This window comes from Hyaena hyaena, unplaced genomic scaffold (genome assembly GCF_003009895.1).
Source record: "Hyaena hyaena isolate Hyena2069 unplaced genomic scaffold, ASM300989v1 scaffold_1487, whole genome shotgun sequence".
Lineage (NCBI taxonomy): Eukaryota > Metazoa > Chordata > Mammalia > Carnivora > Hyaenidae > Hyaena > Hyaena hyaena.
This window is the reverse complement of record NW_024082121.1, coordinates 66,778-74,664: the sequence shown is the minus strand read 5'-3', so window position 1 is coordinate 74,664 and position 7,887 is coordinate 66,778.

Below are 7,887 nucleotides of genomic sequence, written 5' to 3'. Positions count from 1 at the left end.
TAAAAAGTGCTCTTTGCATTTTTGATGGTATCAAGTACAGTTGTGATGACCCTCTTTTTAATAGATAAGCTTTAGTTACCTAAAGTTTAATCACTGAATGAATGGAAGATTTTTATGTATCATGATAATGGAGAATATCTTGTAACATATGTATGCATATTTGTGTATTTTCTTTTAATCTTGAGGTGACTCAAAAGTTCTATTTTTAATGTTTATTTTTGAGAGAGAAAGAGAGAGAAGAGAGAGGGAGAGACAGAGAGAGAGAGAGAGAGAGAGAGAGAGAATCTGAAGCAGGCTCCAGGCTCTGAGCTGTCAGCAGTAAGTACTGTACAGAGCTCAAATTTACAAACTGTGAGATCATGACCAGAGAGCCAAAGTCAGTGGCTTCCCCGACTGAGCCACATAGGCACGAGGCAAAAAGTTCTCGTATTTTTAATGCTACCCAAAATCTCAGAGGTCAGTACTAGACTATACCTTTTCTTGGTTTTTCAGTCTGTCTCTCTCTCTTTCCTCCTCTGATATACACACAGTTATGTGATCCTGCCTTCTTTCTAAGAGTGTTAATATTGCTACATGACATGGCATTTGTATCCCTAGTGTATACTATTATGAACAAAAATTCCTGAGCATTATGGTCTTGAAACATTATTATAACATAAGTATACTGAGTTCAATAATTATACCTACATACTATTGTGTTTTTTTCAGAAATATTAAGATAAAATAATTCTATATTTTACATTCCATAAAGCATTTTCATCACTGAATAACAAAGGTCATGGGCAGATTTGCATTTGTCATATAAACTGAAAATTTCATATTATTTGAAAAGAACTATGTACTATTACTTGATATAGTAAATTTCCATTAGGTTTTAGAGCCACAAATAAGCACTTTACCAAAGTCCTCATTAACCTGTATCAGTAAATAGATGCTTTATATCTAGATAATGGAGAAATAGAACTCTATAAAGAGCTGTAGTAATATTCACATTAGAACAGTTTCTCCAAATGTCCTTTGCCTCTCTATTAAATTACTTCATTATAATCATAAAAATGTAACTTTATGATTACATCAATGTTATATCCCTCTGCAATTGTATATGCCTTTTGACTTTTCAATACATGTCTGTATTGAGAAAAAAGTATCATGTTGAAAAGTTAGGCCTGTCTTGCCTCAAAGACAAGTAAGTTTATTCAGAATTCTTTTTGTTTAAGCATTTCAGTCTTGTCCAAGTTTTAATCAATACCAAAGTGTTAAATTCTGTGTTTGCTTATGTGTGTAAGTAAATAAAATTTTTGGAACCTTTGTAGATACATGACATACTTATTAGGGCTTCTTTACGTCTGTGAAGTAACTACTATCTAAGACACTGGTCTAATTCACACAGTTGTCATTGGTGAACACCTGATTTAAACCTACCTTGATCTAGTTATAAAAGCCACACTCTTACACTGAAGACTATACTCTTAATTTGTGATACATTTAACTGATGATGATCACCTTGGAGTCTCAATATCTTAACAAAAGTGCAAGAAAACATATTTGCTTTAAGTACTTATTACATTAAATGTCATATTATATTAAATAAAATATTGCTGAAATAAAAATTTAATGTATGAAGATAACTAAAAATCTGAAATTCAGATCTGTAGATAGTAAGGCTATACAGTTCTCATGCTAATATGGCAAGACAAATCAAATTGAAATAAGGCATTGAATTATTACACAAAAATAGATTTCCATATCTTCTGATTCTTTTGGTCTGTTTGTGTTTTGTCTCTGTCTCTACCTTTGTCTCACTCTCTCTCTCTCTCTCACATTTTTTATATGATTTGTGTGTCATAATCATAATGACTTCATCTGAAGACAACGATGGAGTTTTTTGCCCTCACTCTCCTCACTCTCAAGAGAAAATATATGAGATCACTGTCATTTGGAATAGGCCCAGAGGCAGAATGAGTTACCAAGAGCACAGCTGGAAGGTAAGCTCTATGAGAAAAGGGATCCTGTTCTTAATGACAGCTTTTCTCCAACACCAGCTCAATGTCAAGCACAGGAGTGGAATAATATCTTACCCAATAAGTATTTGTTAATTCAATGAATGATAACGATAATACCATTTCTATGACTAGATTGATTTACACTTGACAGGTATGTTTAAATACAAAGTATATAAAACCATTTATCTTCTTTTAAAATGACAGTCAAAATCTTAATTTTTTTTCTCAAGTTCATATACACAGTATAATAAATTACTGGAAAAAAAAATCCTGTTAAAAACCTTTTGGCTTAAGACTGGCTTTTGGCTCATGGCTGGCTCAGTCAGTAGAGCATGGGACTCTTGGTCTTGGTGTCACCAGTTCAAGCCCCACATTGGGTGTAGAGATTACTTTAAAAACAAAAAAAGAAAAAGAAAAAGAAAAAATGTAAAAAAAAAATGTGGCTGAATATATTTATTTGTATCATAAACTAATTTAGCTACATGGTTTTTGATTGATTGAATAATTGCACAGGCATCATTTATAATGACTCAGGAATCAATAAAAAAGAGAACTCTCCCTTTTAAGTCAAAATCAAAAGATTTCCCAACACAATAATGCTTTATGCTTTGTATGGCAACAAATTAAAATACATGGTCATTATTAATTTTATTGGATGCAAGTCAAAGAAATAAAATTGCTCAAGAGAATTTACCTTTAACTTTTAAAATGATCTAGCACAGCAAAATCACCTGTAAGTAAGCTCTCTAAGGGCAAATAGTGAATTTTCTACCTCTTTGTATATAAAAAGCAAATTGTATAATACTGAGTTAGAACAAAAAGGCTTCTTGAACATGGCATTCAATACCTCCTACACAATTCAGGAAAGAACAAATTAGTTGTTCTCCTCCATTAATTTGAAAGTATATATTTAATTGATGAATAGAGACATATAGGGGGCAGGGACAAGTTAAACCACTGTAAATTTCTGCATGTTTCCATCATCATTTACAAGAAAACCTTGAACACAAACATTAAGTCATATTACCAGATCTGATAGATATGGTTGACTCTGTAGTTCCTTCCGGTTTTATTATAATAGTAAACTTTTTAAAGCCTTATTCTCTGATGAAATTTATTTATAATTAGTATGTCCTTTTAAATTATTGGATATGTTTTGAAGTTATTAACGCTATGCATTTGTCTCATGTAGCAAAACTCTGTTTCATTAGGCATCATCATTCTACTCCTATACAAGCAGCCCTGACCAAGTCTTTGTTTATGATTTTGTTTTCCATTAAGGTTTAATTTAACTCACATAAATCATATATACAACTCAGACCCTGATAGATCTTTTGCCAGCATTTATAGAATTTAACTTTTGTTAAATAGTTATTTTGAGTTAATGAAAACTATGGTAGAATCTGAATGGAATATGGAATTTTTTGACACACTTCTATATATCTCTATCATTAACACCTGTGGTAGAGGTAACCATCTAATATCACAGTCAGTGTTTATAAGTTTATATTTAGAACTTGCTATTTCAGGTAAAAATTTACACTTTGTAATCAATATTGAATGGTCTCAAAGATGCCAAAGGTCATTTCATTGGCTGAATGCAGTTAATATCATCTAATAATACTATTAATATATTTAGAATACGAAATTTTCACAATGTTAATACATTTGATGTCTAAAAAAGTTTCTTGCAACAGTATACCATTTATAGTTAATTACAAAAGATTAATGTTGGGGCGCCTGGGTGGCTTAGTCGGTTAAGCGTCCGACTTTCGCTTAGGTCATGATCTCGCGGTTCGTGGGTTCGAGCCCCGCATCGGGCTCTGTGCTGACTGCCAGCTCAGAGCCTGGAACCTGTTTCAGAGTCTGTGTCTCCCTCTCTCTCTGACCCTCCCCTGCTCACGCTGTCTCTCTCTCTCTCTCATAGAAATAAATAAAAAAATATTTAAAAAAAGTTTAAAAAAAAAAACAAAAGATTAATGTTTAAACACAGACTCAAATAATCAAAAATGATTCTCAAATTATTACAAATTATTTGATACATTTTATAGGTTTATGCATTTATTTACTTTGAACAAATTGGTACAAATTGGTAGTAATCTAATTGGTACAAATATAAAGGAATATTTTTCAAATATAAATACTCATTTTTAATTTTATATACAACAAATTCAAATCAATATCTATAGAGAACTACAGTGACTAAAGATATAAACTATATGAAGGTTAAAAAACACTTTAGTAAATATTATTTTTATGTTTAAATATATGATTTATCATACATGTATATATGTAGGTATATACTTTATTCACACTTTGATTTAAGTTGAGGCCTTGATCTAAAGCAAAACACTATTGTCCAACCTGTGCAATTCTATAATTCTCTATGCGAAATACTATTTTAATGTCAGATTATAAAATATTTCATGTATAAAACATAGAATAGGTATTCATAATCACATTAGTTGCATATTAATGATACTTGGTTAAGAGCTACTTGTCTCATTTTCTCCTTTCAAAACACAAATATAATGAATATAGACACCAAAGTACTTTTATGGTATTATTTATGGAAAGCAAGTCAGCACGTATATGGAAAAAAAAATTGTCGTACAGATTATATAAATATTTATTATCTCAAGTAAGGACAGCATTGCTCAATGTAGGGAAGAACTCAGATAAAAGTTATAACAATTTAAGGATGGAAAACTCTTTGTGCAACAAAAATTCCTAAATAAAAGAGTGACATTTTTATTTTTAGATAGCAAAATAAAATAATTCTAAATAGTTTGTTTCATTATAGATGTAGTCCTCCTGAACATATTTTCCCTCCATACATTATTTAGTATACTTTTTGTGATTCTTTCACTACAAAATACTACCATCAAACACTCATTCCTTATATCATTATCCCATGCCTATTTGGCTAATATCAATGCAATATTTATATTTAAAAGCATTTTGATATTAAAAAGCTATTTTGTATTACTGAGTACTTATAAATGTTATATATATTTTAAAAATACATGGAAAAATTATAAGGATATATGTGTGTGTGTATATAAGGATATATACATATGTGTATATATATATAAGGATACATATATATCCTTAACTTGAAAGAATAAATATACTGAGGACTACAGATGGATTTTTCTCCTATGCAAAAAAAAAATCTAAATGTGTTTTTAATGCCACAAAAATTAATAGCCACAGAAGAACAAAAATATAAATAGTTGTGATCATTTTCTCAGGAATTAAATTTCTTTCTTTCTTTATTAATATTTATTTATTTTTAGTTTGAGAGAGAGAAACAGAGAGAGTATGAGTGGAGGAAGGGAAGAGAGAGAGGGAGAGAGAAAATCCCAAGCAGGCTCTGATCTGTCAGTATAGTTCCCAATGTTGGGTTTGATCTCCAGAACCATAAGATCATGACTTAAGCTGAAATCAAGCCAGATGGTCAACCAGCTGGGCCACCCAGCTGCCCCAAGATTAAAATTTATTTCTAATTTACTTTTATGGCTCTTTCATTTGAATTATATTTTATATTTTGAACACTCTAGTTTTAATTGATTTCTTTGTAATAAATTTTCAAATGGCAAAAGCTATCAGATATCATGCATAGATGAATTATACATTCATGATTAGTTTATGCTGTTTGCAGATATCAAAATTTTACAAAATTGAGGCTCGAAAATTGAAAGCTTTAGTTGAAAATTGTAGCTTAAAAACTATAGTTTTGGACTGACTCTAAAAGTTATTACAATATGCAGAAGGGAAAATGAAAAGCCAAACAATCACTTCAAAATCCAGAATAGTTACAAAATGATTGTAATAAAAACTTCAAATATAAAACTCGCAGTATAATAATCCATATTACATTACCTTCTTGGAAAATTTGATGTATTTCTTTAATAATTTGTCAACTGCCTGCATTAAGTCACCCATGAAATAGCTCCTCAATTTCTACATACTTGACAGTATTTCTATTATATACCAAAAGAGGCATAAGTATAACATTGCTCTCTATTTCTTAATCACCCTTTCAGTTACATTGACAACTATTTATATGACATTCACACATCATTTACCATTTTCGCTTCACAAGAAATTGTGAGGTTTACAAAACTTTTCTCACCTTACAGATAGAGAATAGAAAATATATGTAACTTTGTAAAATTCACATAGTTGATAATTCCCAGATATTTGTGCTTCTTTTGTTTATTTATACTTTTGTAAGAGCTAATGATAATGGTATCTGGAGTAAATCACTGTCTAAAATTTGAACAAAGTCCCTGAAAAACACTACCTGCTAAAATTGTTTTGTTTTGTTTCTTGTTAAGATTATTTTTCAAGTTATGGATGGAATGATATCTTGGGAATGATTCAAAATATGTAATGATGATGGAGGTAGGTGGTGTATAGAAAATCACCATGGGTGATATATACTGAAGTTAAGCAATGTGTAAATAGAGGTTTATTATATTCTACTTCATACTTTTGTATACACTTGATTTTTTTTCATTAAAAATTTAAAAAATGCACTGTAAGTACTTCATCTAACAATAGCAGAAGGCATATTCTCAAACTCACATGGAACATTCACCAAAATAGACCATATTCAGAGCCATAAAAGACCTTTAAAATTTTAAAATAATAGAAATCATATAATATCTGTTCTCAGGCCACAAGGGAATTAAACTAGAAATCAATAACGGAAAGATAACTCAAAAATCCCAATAGACTTGGAGATAAAATAATAAACCTCTGACACATGAATGAAAGAAGATACCTCAAGAGAAATTTGAAAAAAATCATTTGGAACTAATTAAAATGAAAAACCATTTATTAAAATTTGTGGGATGCAGCAAAAGCAGTGTTTAGAGGGATATTTATAGCATTGGATACTTACATTATTTTAAAAAAGGTTTAAGATCATGATTTAAGTTTCCATGTTAGGAAACTTGAAAAAGAAGAGAAAATTAAATCCCAAAAAGCACAAGAAAATAAATAGTAAGATTTAGAGCAGAAAGCAATTAAATCAAACACAGGAAATCAATAGAGAAAATCAACAAAACCGAAAACTAATTTTTCAAAAAGATCAATATAATCAATATACTTCTATCTAGCCAGTCTAAGGGAAAAAAAGAAAGGGCACAAAGTACTAATATTAGACGTGAAAGATGGTACATCACTACAAATCCATGGCGATTAGAAGGATAATAAAAATTATGTAAAAAACTCCCTGCCTAACGTATTCTATAACAGAGGTAAATGGATCAATTCCTTGAAAGACACAAACTGCCAACACTTACACAAGAAGAAACAGATAATCTGAATAGGACTATATTTACTAAAGAAATTGATTCAAAATTGAGAACTTTCCAAAACAGAAAACATCAGGCTTTGTTTGTTCGTTGATGAATTCCACCAAACACTGAAGGAAAAATTATACTGATTCTCTACAATTTCTTTCAGAAGATAAAAGTACTTTCACCATATGATCTACCAATAAGTCTCCTTGGCATTATCTTAAGAAGTTGAAAATTTATATCCACACAAAATCCTCACACAGATGTGTAAAACAGCTTTATTCATAACTGCCAAAACTTGGAAGCAACCAAAATGTCCTACAGTAGGTGAATGGATAAATTTTGTTATATCCGGACATAGAAATATTTTTCAGCACTAAAAAGAAATGATTTATTGAGCCATGGAAGGACAGGAAGGAACTTTAACTATATATTATAAGTGAAAGAAGCTAATCTGAACAGGCACATACTATATAATTTTAACTACATATTATAAACAATTAAGTGTATGAAACAGAGCCTGATAAACACACATAATAAATGTTAACTATGATGATTAAGAGTATGATGAT